The sequence below is a fragment of the Syngnathus acus genome, chromosome 19 (assembly GCF_901709675.1).
Source record: "Syngnathus acus chromosome 19, fSynAcu1.2, whole genome shotgun sequence".
Taxonomy (NCBI): Eukaryota; Metazoa; Chordata; class Actinopteri; order Syngnathiformes; family Syngnathidae; genus Syngnathus; species Syngnathus acus.
The window spans coordinates 2992640-3005462 of record NC_051103.1 but is presented as its reverse complement, the minus strand read 5'-3'; the positions used below and the strand labels follow the sequence as shown (position 1 = coordinate 3005462).

Here is a 12823-nt window from a genome sequence, read left to right as displayed (position 1 = left end):
CAAAGTCAATCTGTAATTGAGTTGCTAATTGCCGTTTTCCAAGAAATGTTTTGTTTGAACAAAAGGGGTTCAATCTCCCTTGGTAATTTGTTTGCTTACCAGAGCGGAGAAAATGTGCTGCAAGTCAATCGTTGGATTGGGCATTGTTGGCTACTTCTGATTTTGGTGTGTGTGGGTTAGATGGTGGTGTGGGTGGGGTATGATTAGTGTGTGTGTGTGTTTTTGTGTGTGTGGGTGGGTGGGTGATGCAGGCGTTGGCAGAGGCTGTCTAAAATAAAACAATGGCGTCTGAAAGAAAGGGAAAAAAAGGTATCACTCACTCTTAACTGAAAAATTTTCCATTTCTGCTTATGTGGCAGGATGCAAAAAAAAAAGAGGGATTTGGTTCGAATTAGTCATGGATTACACATCTATTTTCGAATCTTTTGTCCACTCAAAATGTGTTGTATGCTAAAATGAAGTAGGTGAAAAGCTGAAAAACAAATATTTGAATAAAAATAAAAAGTGATGCTTCCCCAGAGATCAATCAAATATATTCCTGATTTTTTTTATGTCACTTTGAAAGAAAAAAAAAAAAGCTTGTATTTTTCACTGCAACTCCAGAAACACTCAGAGCACCTGTTTTGCATCCTTCAAACCCCCTTTGAGGGGCCAGTTTCCATAGAAACAAGAACTGGGAGTGTGGGAAAAAAAAAAAAAATGGTATCCCTTCTGTTATACAAAGGAAAAACCTGCAATGGTCACAGACTTGTTGCTTAACTTTGTGTCCTTGAGAAAATCCTTCCAAAATTTCTCCCCACTTCTATTTAACATCTTCATTTTCTTGACCAAATCCTCTGTTGCTCTTCCACCCACTTTGTCATTTTTCACTTGTCACCCACTCACGATACATCTGTCCGCACGTCGATGAATCGGTCCTCCTGTCATGGATCAAAGTGCACAAAGATCCTAGTCGCAATTGTTGTCATTTGTCCACCTGTCAGAGTGAGCGCTCTCACCATATCCTCCCACTTTTCTCCTCTCCTCTGCCGCCCTTGATGAAAAAGACAACAATCGGAAAGAGCGTCACAATGGACAATTGCACTAAACTTTGAAAGTATTGCTAATTCTAATCATTAAATTCAAGATATATTCAGCGCTCGAGGAGGAAATTAGTCGCACTTAATCGGATAATGTCGTAATGGGCTGTAATGTGTGTCTAATTGTAATTTTGATGTCAGCACGAGAAACATGACAAGGACTCTTGTCTGAAAAGTGTTGAATCCATCAAGGATGGCTCAAAAATGGTCTTTCAAGCTGCCATGCTGGAGTAGTCACATTTATTTTTAAAGCCAGATTAGATATGTATCGTGGTGACATCAGTCCTGGAACTTTTCTGACATTTTATTCGGTGCAGTGGGGCGAAACTCTTTTGGATGAGCCCGGCTTTTGGCACCCAGGTGGACAAGACCACCATTTGGTCACGCAGTGGGACAATTAGATAAATGACACTGGCAAATGGGCTCGGTGGCTTGGAAAGTTGTGGAATTTCAGAGAAGGACAAGCAGGATGGAGACAGCTAGAATTACAAGTTTGCTTAGAGGCTTCCTGGAAAGAGCCGTCGTCAGGTGTGCCAAATAGAGCAGAACGGTTGGCCCAGCCATTTTTTTTTGAGCCTGGATCAGCACAGCTTGGCATTATGCTGATGTAACCCGCTGCCACTTCTAGCGACGCGAGACGGGATTGGAGAGATTGCATTTCGGAATTGTGTATGCAAAAAGAAGAGGGAAACCAAGCTAGTAGCATTTTGTGAGATCATATATTGAAATAATGCAGCTTTAACAAATGAGAGCAGAGTTGTTGCCACGTTCCTGACCCGTCTCTTTCATTGGCCCATTTCAACTCCATGCAGCGCATTCACTTGCCTAATTACCCCCTCGTGACTTCTCCTAATTGGCTTCGTCCACTGGTTCAATCAGCGAGAGTAGCGTGATTAAGAGCGCCACTACAAAGTTAAAGACATTGACAAGCAAGAGCATGGAGGACTCACTATATCATCAATTCATCCGTTTAGCAAATGACAACAAAGTACTTGTGACATTTCAAGCCGCCCATCCGCACATGTGAGTACTTAATGATCTGCGTCAAAGCGCACTTTTATGAAGGAATGTGTCCAAAAGTTTGCTCTGCCTCTGATTTATTCATCGGGCGTTGTACGATAAATATGGAAATACCTCCTGGCCTTTTTAGACCACAGCTCAGGGGGGATCACCCAGGCAGAATATGAATTTAGATCCACAGGGTGGTGACGTCTTGTTTGAAAGTGGGATCATGATAGCTTGTTAGAGGGTTTTCTCAAATTAGATATTTGCTTCATTCCATTTTATATACATGCGCAGAATTAGTCATTCCCTTCTCTTATAATTTATATGGAGCTGTCATATATGAAAATTTCCGTCTGATTGATGCTTTTTTTTCCCCTCATCTCTGGTGTACCTCAGGGTTAGACTGTAGGGCCACTAATCTTTTCTTTCTTTAACAGATTCCTTGGCCATGTAAGCTTTCATGCATTATTCAAATTGCTAATGAGAGTGAGATTCTTTGACCTTGTAAGTAACATAGCAGCCAACGATGTTAAAGTACAGTCAAGTAACCACCGCGAATATCGAAACACAAAACTGAGAGGGGAATTATACATGAACGACTTAATCGGCATATATTTGTTAGTGTTCCGGAGAAAGGCTAACATTTTTTTCCCCCCTTCCACTTCAGTTTAGAAGCGATCATTTGCATATTAGAATTGTTTGGCCTTGGTGGTTGTCTGCTGAAGGCCAGTTTTTCCAAGAATTGTAATAGTTTTATGCAAAACAAAAAAGTATTTGCTAGTCATGAGGAGTACCTCTTTGAACTTTTTTTTTTTTGGCCTTGTCATGTCTGCGAAAATAATTCTGACGACATCTCTAGGGTACAAGTTATGTTTTTTAAAGACCACAAAGAGAAAAACATAAACCACCATTATGCATTTAGAAAATCTCCTAAATTGCCGTTGTTTATAAATTTGTAGACGACACGTCCGACCCACTTCAGAACCTCACTGAACCTTTTCCCCAGTGCCTGTCTTCAAGTCATCTTCCAAGAACTTATTCTTCTCATGGATAGTGTTGCATCACGGCAGCCTGTCTCATGTTCATCTTCCTTAGCTACACTTGTCTTCGCAATAATCCCACAAAAAGTATATTCCCTGCAGTCATTTGCATTCTACGTTCAGGTGTCTGTGTCTCCTGCTTTTCTTCTCCCAACACATCTTGCCAGATGTCTGTGAATGAATTACTGCCGCGAACGCTCGCTGGGTAATGTCGTGGTAGTGCTTATTTCACAAACCTCAGGCAAGTACTGTACACACCCGCTTTTTTGCCTCTGAGGTACTGGGAAAATAAATTCCGTGTGTAATAACGGCAGTAATGCCAATGGGTGTCCTGCGGGAGGGCCGCCTTGCATGTACTGTACATCAAAGCGATGATGCACAGATTGGCATCCAGGCGGGCCGCATATAGAACAAGTTCCCATGTGAGCGTCCTGGATGAATTGCACGCTAGACCGAGTTTCTCGGCTTTCTGGAGGGCACTTTGATTGAGATCAAGTTGTAGAAACCAGATTGTGTTTGTTTGATACATCAAATTTGAACGGACGGTTATCGGCACTTTATCTATTCCGTCATCCACTTCACCTCCGCCTTGCACGTTATCTCTTTCTCGATCTCGTCATCAAGACGTAGTTACGCACAAATTCTCCTTTAGATCAAAGTGGCGAAGAGCGATGGCGGATATCTGTGGCCAAATCGCGGCGACGCAGCACGCTCCGGCGATTGCGCCGCATTTCATCATGCGTGCGCCTCATCGGTGTCAGTCGCCGTCGACTCGCAGATAGATCTTTAGCGCCGGCCCGACGGGAGTTGTTGACTGATTGGTCACGGGTGCGTTGTTGATTCCCTGAGCTGTCAATGGAGCCAGCTTGACGGGCAGCTCCGAATTCGACTCCATAGAACCCAAACAAACGGTGTCCTCCATTTTAAAAATGTGAGAATATAATAGTTGAATATAATAAGTCCACATCTTTTAGCCTCCAGACTTTGCTACATGCCTGCTCTACGTGTTGGAGTCAACAGTCGAGTGTCAGGTGGGTTTCACTTCACAGGTTAACCCGATAACCCGCCAACCACCCTCCCTGGACTTCCTGTCACAATCAATTACACCACCTGAGGCTGTGTGTGTTTGTACGCTGAGGCGAGGGAGAGAATGTGCAAAGTGCTGTGACATAGATACTGCGCTGGAAGGGAAGGGAAGGGAAGAGCCTGATGAAGGTTTGCACGGAATATTATGTGAGCGCCGATGAATGTGCACACAGAAACACACAAGGGGACGCCTCTCGGAGGAGCGCGAGGGAAAAAAAAATATGCCGGCGGAAAGTTAATGTGATTTCCTCCGGCGCTTTTGAAGTCCCCGCCGCATCATCCCGGCCGTGCGTTTGACCTGCAAAGCAACGTTCATGTGTCACATCTAGCCGATCAAAAAAGGTGCTCGAGACTGATAAGGAGAACTTCTGTTAGCCTTTGACAGTGAAGAATATCCCCTCGTTGGAAGAACAAAAGCCACGGTAACCTTAGATCTGATCAAAAATGTTTTAAAAAAAAATGCAGCGTTGTGTGCATACCGAAAAGTCCGATTGGTTCGGTTGGCTCTCGTCGCCACGGCGATGATCCGACAGTGGTAGTGCATTTAACAAGATGGCTGCCATTGTTGAGTTTGAATGCAAGCAAGTGAAAAGTCCAAATATTTTTATTCCAATTTCCACAAGCCAGTGCTTCCATTTCTACCCCTGCACTTTAAAATATTGCCGACTTTATATGCTATGATTTCTGCTGTCACTTTCTCACTGGTCCGTGTCTTTGGACTATGTAGTGAGCGGTCTCGCTTGGTTTCCGCTGAAAAGTAAAAGAACCTTTCAATCTACGTTTCTATCCGGATATACTGTAAAAAAAAAAAAAAATGGTAATCAAGTGACAATGATGACATGCTGTTTTATGTGATTATTATGATATAGTAATTGTCATCACAGCACCCCGTCTAAATAAACGTTTAATGAAGCGTATGATGTCGCAATATCCTTTAATTTGCCTCACCTATTTATGCAACGCTTAGAGTTAATGATGCCATCAACTGATTTGTTCGAATTTTTCAATACAAAGTAACATTACAGTTTTTTTTCTCGTATTCATCCTTTAATTAAAGGCTACATCGGAGTCTGTGCTCAAGAAACGCGATAATCCTTGATTTCGTACGTGTCTGCCAGTCCGCATTAGCACACGCGCACACTTGGCAGGAATTGACAACATCCCCTACAAGTCTGTCAGTAGGTGGTTTAGCAGACCCATGACAACAAAAAACAAATGCTTTCTCCTTTTTTTTTTTTCTCCCACTGCCAAATAATTACAAAATGACACTGACAGATTTTGCTGCTTTTCCCCCAGCAGATGAGATTTGCTGCTTTTTGCCATTAATCAAAGCAATATCATCCAATTTGTATTCCATAACTCTGCCATATAAAAAAGATCATCTCAATGTAGAAACATCATTTTCTCCAGCACGGCATAAATATATGTATGTCTGTAATATTCCCTTTAATTATTCGGAGTGAATTCAGACGATTTGAGTTGAATAATGGTTGTGAATATTTCTTGCTTTACAGTCGTGCACAAAAAAAAAAAGAGCATAAAATCAGCTTGCTTATAGTTTTTATGTCTATATAATAAAGAGCATATATAATCGAGATGGGAATTCTATAGAGCGTAGTACTTAGCTGGACTCGCGACTACAGACCGAGACACAAAATAGTGGCTAATCTCTTCAACTCGGAAAATGGTGGCTCTCTCCCAGTAGTAAATAGTCATCTCTCTCAAGTGCGGCAGAGACCCGGGGATCAATAAGAATCCCAACGCAGACAGACACATCAGTCTGCTGCCTCACTACCGCAACAGGTTTAATATTAGACTTTTCTCATAAACGTAGGTCGGGGTTGGGTGGGGCTTTGAAATGAGTAGACCGATTGAGAATGACTAATGTAATTGGAAGTTCCGCCTGTGTGTGTGTGTTGGAAAGAGAGAGCGAGAGAAAGCCCCATCTGCATTATTAGTATATTACAGCATTCCAATCTAAAATGGCTTTAGCTAACTGAAAATTATTTGCGTTGCCATAGTGACAGGTGTGTGTGTGTGCGCCGAAGCCGAAACGATCCACACATTGCTGCAGTTTGCATCTTCACATTCCGAGACAAACTCATTGCTGATCGATGAGCTGTATTCTCCGCTCTCCTCCATAAAAATCATAATTATCTATCCAGCGGCTGAATCCATTTTCCCTTCCATTTGGACTTTTTTCGCCATTTACTGCAAATTTGTACGAGCGTGAGTCTGCGCCGTGTAATTTATTATTGGATATAACCAATGTCACACACACACATATAATTCATAATTGGACAATACAACAAAAGTGCGCACGTGTGTGAGGTCAGCCATTTTTTTTATATCCCCCCTCATTAAAACTGATAAAGTCATACTCATTAAAAGTTATGCTGTCTGTCTCCTCTGCTTCTGTACGTCCTTTTCTGTGTTCTTCTCAATTTGCAATATTTTTTTATTTTTTTACAGTCACTCATGTTCTTGTCTGTGACGATAATGTCAAGGCAGATGCCGTCTAGACAGCATAAAGATTGGCGTCGGTCGTTCCGAAGCGTCAAATGAGAATTGTTGAGTCGTCTCTGTCTAACAGAAGAAAAGCCGACTAAAGTTAATCCTGTATTTACTGCTCAAAAAGTTACAATAGTAGTCATAAAAAGGAAGGCTAGCGCAATCTGACTCGTAACTGCAAAAAAAAAACATTTTTAGAGGCACTTGGTTTGGCAAAGCTGTTTTTTTTCTTCAACTTTTTTTGTGTTCCATAAAAGTGGGTCACGACTTACAATAGCAAAATGCACCGCGTGTCCCCGAGTGACAACAGTTGAGAAGCGCCGCGCTAGACTTTTGATAATATTCCAAATGCCTGTCTTAGTTTCTCGACAATATTCACAGCTAGTTTGAGTGCTGCTGTAGAACATTGAAAAAAAAAAAACTAGCTAAATCCTATTACGTTCCCCCACTGCTTCGCAGGGACTACAACGACCCAACTACATAGTACGACTCGCGGCAGTTGTCGTGACGACGACGTTTTGCGAATCTTTAACGTCTAATTCCAATCGCACCGACTATCCGATTCTATATTAAGGGCGAGCAAATGGACGCAGCGGGAGCAGAATGAGGCCTCTCATTATCACTGGCACTGACTGCACTTTTACCCCGGCTACTGGCAAGTCTCCAACAATGAAAAGTCACACTTTGCATTGTCGGATTCCTTCTTTCCTTGTTGCCGGTGTCCTAACGAAAACTCATTTAACATGTGGTTCTCTCACTTGCAGAAGTTCCTGACTTGAGACTCGCCATTTATGAGCCAAATGAGGCTAACATTGAAAACGTCAAATTTGAATTCCTTCCATCAAGACATTCAAAAGGTATTTTGTGATCAAGTGTCTGTACTACCTGAGATTTCTTGGTTGATTGAAATAACGAGCGCCCCGAGAGGAAGCCAATTTGGTGTTAGCTGTTCTTTTCCGTGTAACTGCCTCAACTATTGATTAGACTCAGTGATCCCGCTTTGTAGTGAAGCCTAAGCAGACAGCCGGAGACCCTTCGTCGGTACCGACGGACCGGACCGCCCACCGGCCTTTCTTAATAATATGATCGATACGTGAAGAGATAAAAAAAAAAAAAAGACGTTAGCTTGCGTTTCTATTTCTCATGAAACTTGTGTTTGTTTGTATTTACATTTGAGTGAAATCCCCCTCGTCCGCCTATCCCCTAATCTCTACCGACTCCCAAGTGAGCTAATGGAGCTTACTGACATTTAAATATCCCAACTCCTCGCCCGGAATATCAATTAGGGCCGAGGCGACGCTCGCAGCTTTCTCCCGCCGCGCTCGTCACTCCAGCGGGCCCCGATTGTGTCTAAGTTTGAATCGACTCGAGGTACTGATCCATTATTGTTCTGCGGGCGGGTTTGGGTAATCTGGTTTGATTCAATTTCAATCTCTCAGCTTCTCGCCGCTCGCGCGTGAAAATAAGTTGAGCGGCGTGCAAGGAGTACAATTTGAGGGCTTTGAGTAACGAGCAGTGGGGAAAAGCGAGCCTCGCATAAATCTGCATACATAAGCCAATGTAACCACGAGCTTGCTGCAATAAAGCCATTCATCGTCTCTTTGTCAAGACACTCTGTCAACTCACCGTTCTCCGGCCTGGCATGAAAGTAAAATTATTACATTATTCATTACATTTATTATGGTGTAGATTGAAGCGCGATGGAGCCACTTTGTGTTTTTCATCTCGCGCACACATATGCTAATTTGGAGACAGAAACACTTCAACAGTTATTCTTCCCTCTGCTAGATTTATATAGTCAATTCAAACACAGCGGGGAATTTGTGGAGCCCCACAGCAAAGCAGTTCAAAAGTTATCAAAACGACTCCAGTGTATGTTTGGAAACTCCAGATTTGGTTTGGAGTGTTTCGTCACCAAACGGATTGCGCTTGAGGCTCCGGTAGATGTGACGGCCAGGTGTCCCAATATTTTTGTGTATTTTTTTGGTGTGAATTTGCTGCAGTGGAGTCTCTGAATGTTTATTTTTCATGAGTGGAGATGCTTCTCCGCCGTCAACCAGCATCCAAACAAGGCAGATACTGTACAGACAGAATAACAAAGCCCAAAGTCAAATCTTTTGTGTTTCATACAATTCCGCATGCAGCTCCTCGCGTTGTTGTTTTTTTCCCCCTCCTTTTCTTCATCTTTCTTTCCTCTTCTCACATTCCTTCTCACTCCTCACCAAGTCACCTCTCCTTCATCCGTCCATCCTCCCCTCCCTCGCCACTGCTATCTACAGTAGTTGCCTTGGTAACAATACAAAGAGATTTTCTTCACAGCGCTGTCACCGTGGCAACGGTTGGCTTTCCTCCAGGCGTTTTTTTTTTTTTTTTTTTTTTTTTTGGGAAGTGCGCCGCCCTTCGGTCCACTCCAGGCTGCTTGTGGTGACCGCTGTGTAGTCAAGGCCATCCATTAGCTGAGCTGGATGTCACTCTTAAGTACAGACAGGATGTCAACACTCCAAGCTGATTGGTCCGTAGTTGTCGAACTAAAATCCAAAGCTTCGTTGCTTTGTTTCAAGCTTGGCTGCAAGTGGTTATCAAAGAGGCTTTTGTCATTTGTTTTCTTTTTTTTTTTTTTCTGCTCTTTCACTCTGCACAAGCCAATTGAAAGTCTCTGATGCAATTTGAGGGGGGGGGGGGGGGGGATAAAAAACAGCTCAGAGTCACAAGTCCGCAGAGACTGTGTTCCTTTTTCATATCTTTCGGATGATTTTGATCTGCTTGAGTAAAAAAAAAAATAATAATAAATACCAGGAAATTCTTTTCTCTTCATGGTGTGACCTTTCCCACTGATTTGCCTTGTTACTCAGCAGCAGTTGACCGACTGCTGACTGATCACAGATGATGAAGGCCACATTATTTGGGTCAGGAGGCGAATATTTGTCAATGTCACTTTGTTCCTGACATTTTCTTGAAGCTTTTTCACAACATGACGGTCAGTAAGCACATTAGTTTGTCCTTCAGTGATCCATTTCCTTTTGGAGGAGGCCAAAGGGAGACCTGCTGATGAACCATCTGGCATGCAGGTGGATCTCAGCCGTAGTTTGTATGTTTATCCGTCGGCGGGCTCCAGTCTTATTATCTTCGTCTTCACTCTTGCCCCGAGGCGGCTTCTCGACCCCTGAAGGCAACACGCTTGCCTCCCTCGTTCAGCGGGGAGCAGTAAAGCTCGGTTTTGTCACTATTACCCGTTTCGCACTATCGACACTAGGCTAGAAAGCAAAATGAGGAATAAAAAGCAGAATAAGTCAGCATTGAACATGTGGTCCAGTCAATCCTTTTGACAGGATGACTCGCTGAACTTTTATTCCAGCACCTCCAACTTTGCATTTGACTCATGTGACATTTGAAATCCACGGCTTGCTCTCGGTAAAAGGCAGAAAGCTGCCGAGTGTGTTTGTTTGAGAAATGCCTAAAAGAGGCACAAGACAAATTATTACGGCAAATAAAAGCATGATGTGGAACTGAGTAGCAAACCAGTAGAACTTGCAAATAAAAAGACGGAATACATCCAAACAGGATGAGGAATGATATTGCGACTGTTCTGAATGTGCGGTTCAAACACACACACAGTGGTACAAGACGACAAAGTGAGTTCCCGCGTCACTGTCAGGGTTTCCCTCTAGGCTGTACATCACTTTCGCTTCACAGAGAAGAAGAGCCCGACTCCTCCTAGTCTGAAGCTACTGAGGAAATGGTTCATTTTTTGCGCCAATTCTGATTCGGGGGTCCCTGGGCCATGAAAATATCATGTGCTTTCTGAAAAGCCGAGTGCCGTCTTCATTTTAAAATTCATGTGTGGCGATGTAAAACTCCTCGGCAGTCGTGTTTTTTTCTATTTTACAAATAGGGAGTGGAATGATTAACTGAGAGGGGAGGGTGTGACATCCTGCCGTTCACTTTGCGCCAGAGATTGAACATATGATGCCAAGGCTTGCATGACCCCCAAATGTTGGCTTTAAGCAGCCAGTCTAGCGTCGTTTGAATATTTCCAGCAGTCCCTTCCAAAACAAACTTGTCTTCCACGAATTTGCATGGCTGCTACCAAATGTTGTTTTGGTCTGTTGATCTCCACAATTTTAGTCAGTCACTTTCAGAAGTCCCACTGCACCTAGGAAGGTTTCATCTCACCTTGACATTCTGTTGAGAGGTGCTTATGCTTCTGTAGATGATGAAACTCGATGAGCCAATCCACTTTTTTTTTTTTGTGAAGGTAGAAGAGACAGCACTACAAAGAGTAGAAAGCTTTGTTTCCACCGAGTGTTTTAAATGCATGTGACCACTGAAGATTTTCTTGGCCCTGAAGTGACCTTTGGAGCACAGTTCAAAGATAGTTTGGATTATTTTCTTTCACTCGCATACCTCGCACGGTTCACTTCAAGGTAAGAGACTAAAACAATTTACAACCAAAACAGTGGGTGTGATTGAGTGTGGCGGAGATGTTCTCAGTTGGGGTTCAAAGAGAGTTCAACTTGATAGCTTTTGATTAGCTTAGAAAACACGAGAGAACTCGCGCTTCAAATATTGTAATGCAGTTTTCAATGTTATGCTTGTCCTAAGAGAGGGAGGCCTGCGCCGCTATGGGAGTAAAAGAAGAAGAGGCAATTAAAGATGATTTTTGCAGAAGTCATCTTTTTATTGCCACGTAAGAAAGTCGTATATAGAACAATAGTAAGATATTAATAGATGTCAAATCAACAACAAAACCAACTAAAAATATCCCTGTGAACCCTCCACCTGTAAAAAGGAAATCAAAAGAAGTTCATCTTAGCAACACTATGCTCATATTTTGGGACAAAACACCTGCTATGTCTTTTTCTAACAATAGTCGAGTAGTACCAAAATAATTTTTTTTTTCCTCATAACTTTATTTCACAGAGTTCAAAGTCAGTAAAAGGACAACGGGGCATCACGGTGCATATTATAAGCTACTGTGCAAACAATAGTGGGAGATGGGCTTCTACCATTGAAAATATGCTTTACATATACTTCACATGTAAATGCAGTGTCAGGACCATAAGTATTTATTGTACACGTATGCATAAATACCACAAACTGGTCCGGACATAAAAAATATCAAATCGAATGTCTTTGTGTTTAGTCCAGGGCAAAGACACAAAAAATGAGCCAATCGGTTAATTGTTCTACAAAAAGATTAGCTTGCTAGTGGATAATAATCGTCCCACAAATAGCTTATCGATTCTGCTGCGGTTATGGGAAATCCCTTGGCGCTGGACATTGCAGGTGTCAATAACTGGTGAGGTTTTTTTTTCGTCACCATTCGCTCTGTTCCCGCTAAGCTCACAGAAAGTATACATAGTCGTTATCGTTTGCTGACAGTCCATATGAACGAGCAAAAACAAAAACAGTACATTTCATTTTTTTTTTTTTTGCCATGTGCGAAAGCCAAAAGTGAAAACAATGCGCATACTGTACAGACGGAGGCTATACAAACTTGTAAACATTGCTGACAAGAACCCCCCCCCTCCCCATTTCATGTTGGAGGAGTGGGTTGAGCAAATAGCAGGATGCGGTTTAAAAAAAAAACTTGTTAACTAAAGTTGTTTGAGCCCTTAATAGTCACCACCGTACATGGACTTTCTATTTTATCGGTACTTTCCTTCATCAAACTGCTGTATTTTTTTAAATGGCAAATATGCGTGGCTGAGTAAGTGAAATCCTATTCACTAGGAAATTAAGGCTGCAAATATATTCAATTGTGAAGGAGTATTGAGTCCCGAAAATAAAAACAAATTATTATGGGACTAAAGCGAAAAATGTGACTATTTAAAAAAAACAGTCTGTTTTTATGATAAAAATGTCATTTTGAGAGAATAAATCAACTACCAAAATCCGATTTATTCCCCCCAGAAAATATTATAAAAATGATCAAAAATAAATTCAAAATTTATCAAGAAAAAAATAAGACTGTTTTCATGATATTAACCATTTATTTTGAGACTTTTGCTACTTTTTTGGTTAGGGTGGCCCGTTTTATTTTTTGTTTGTTCTTTTACTGGTGTCTACGATTTAAGATGCTGCATCGATGCACCATATGTA

General features: G+C 42.1%; 1 protein-coding gene across 1 annotated transcript in view; it reads left to right on the top strand.

Moving 5' to 3' along the window:
- Positions 1-7579, top strand: part of snx29 (sorting nexin 29) — a 57856-nt gene extending 50277 nt beyond the window's left edge. The window contains exon 22 of the transcript XR_005101056.1: positions 7486-7579. The gene's annotated coding sequence lies outside the window, so the exon portion shown is untranslated. The remainder of the gene's footprint in view (positions 1-7485) is intronic.
- Positions 7580-12823: the final 5244 nt, after the last annotated feature.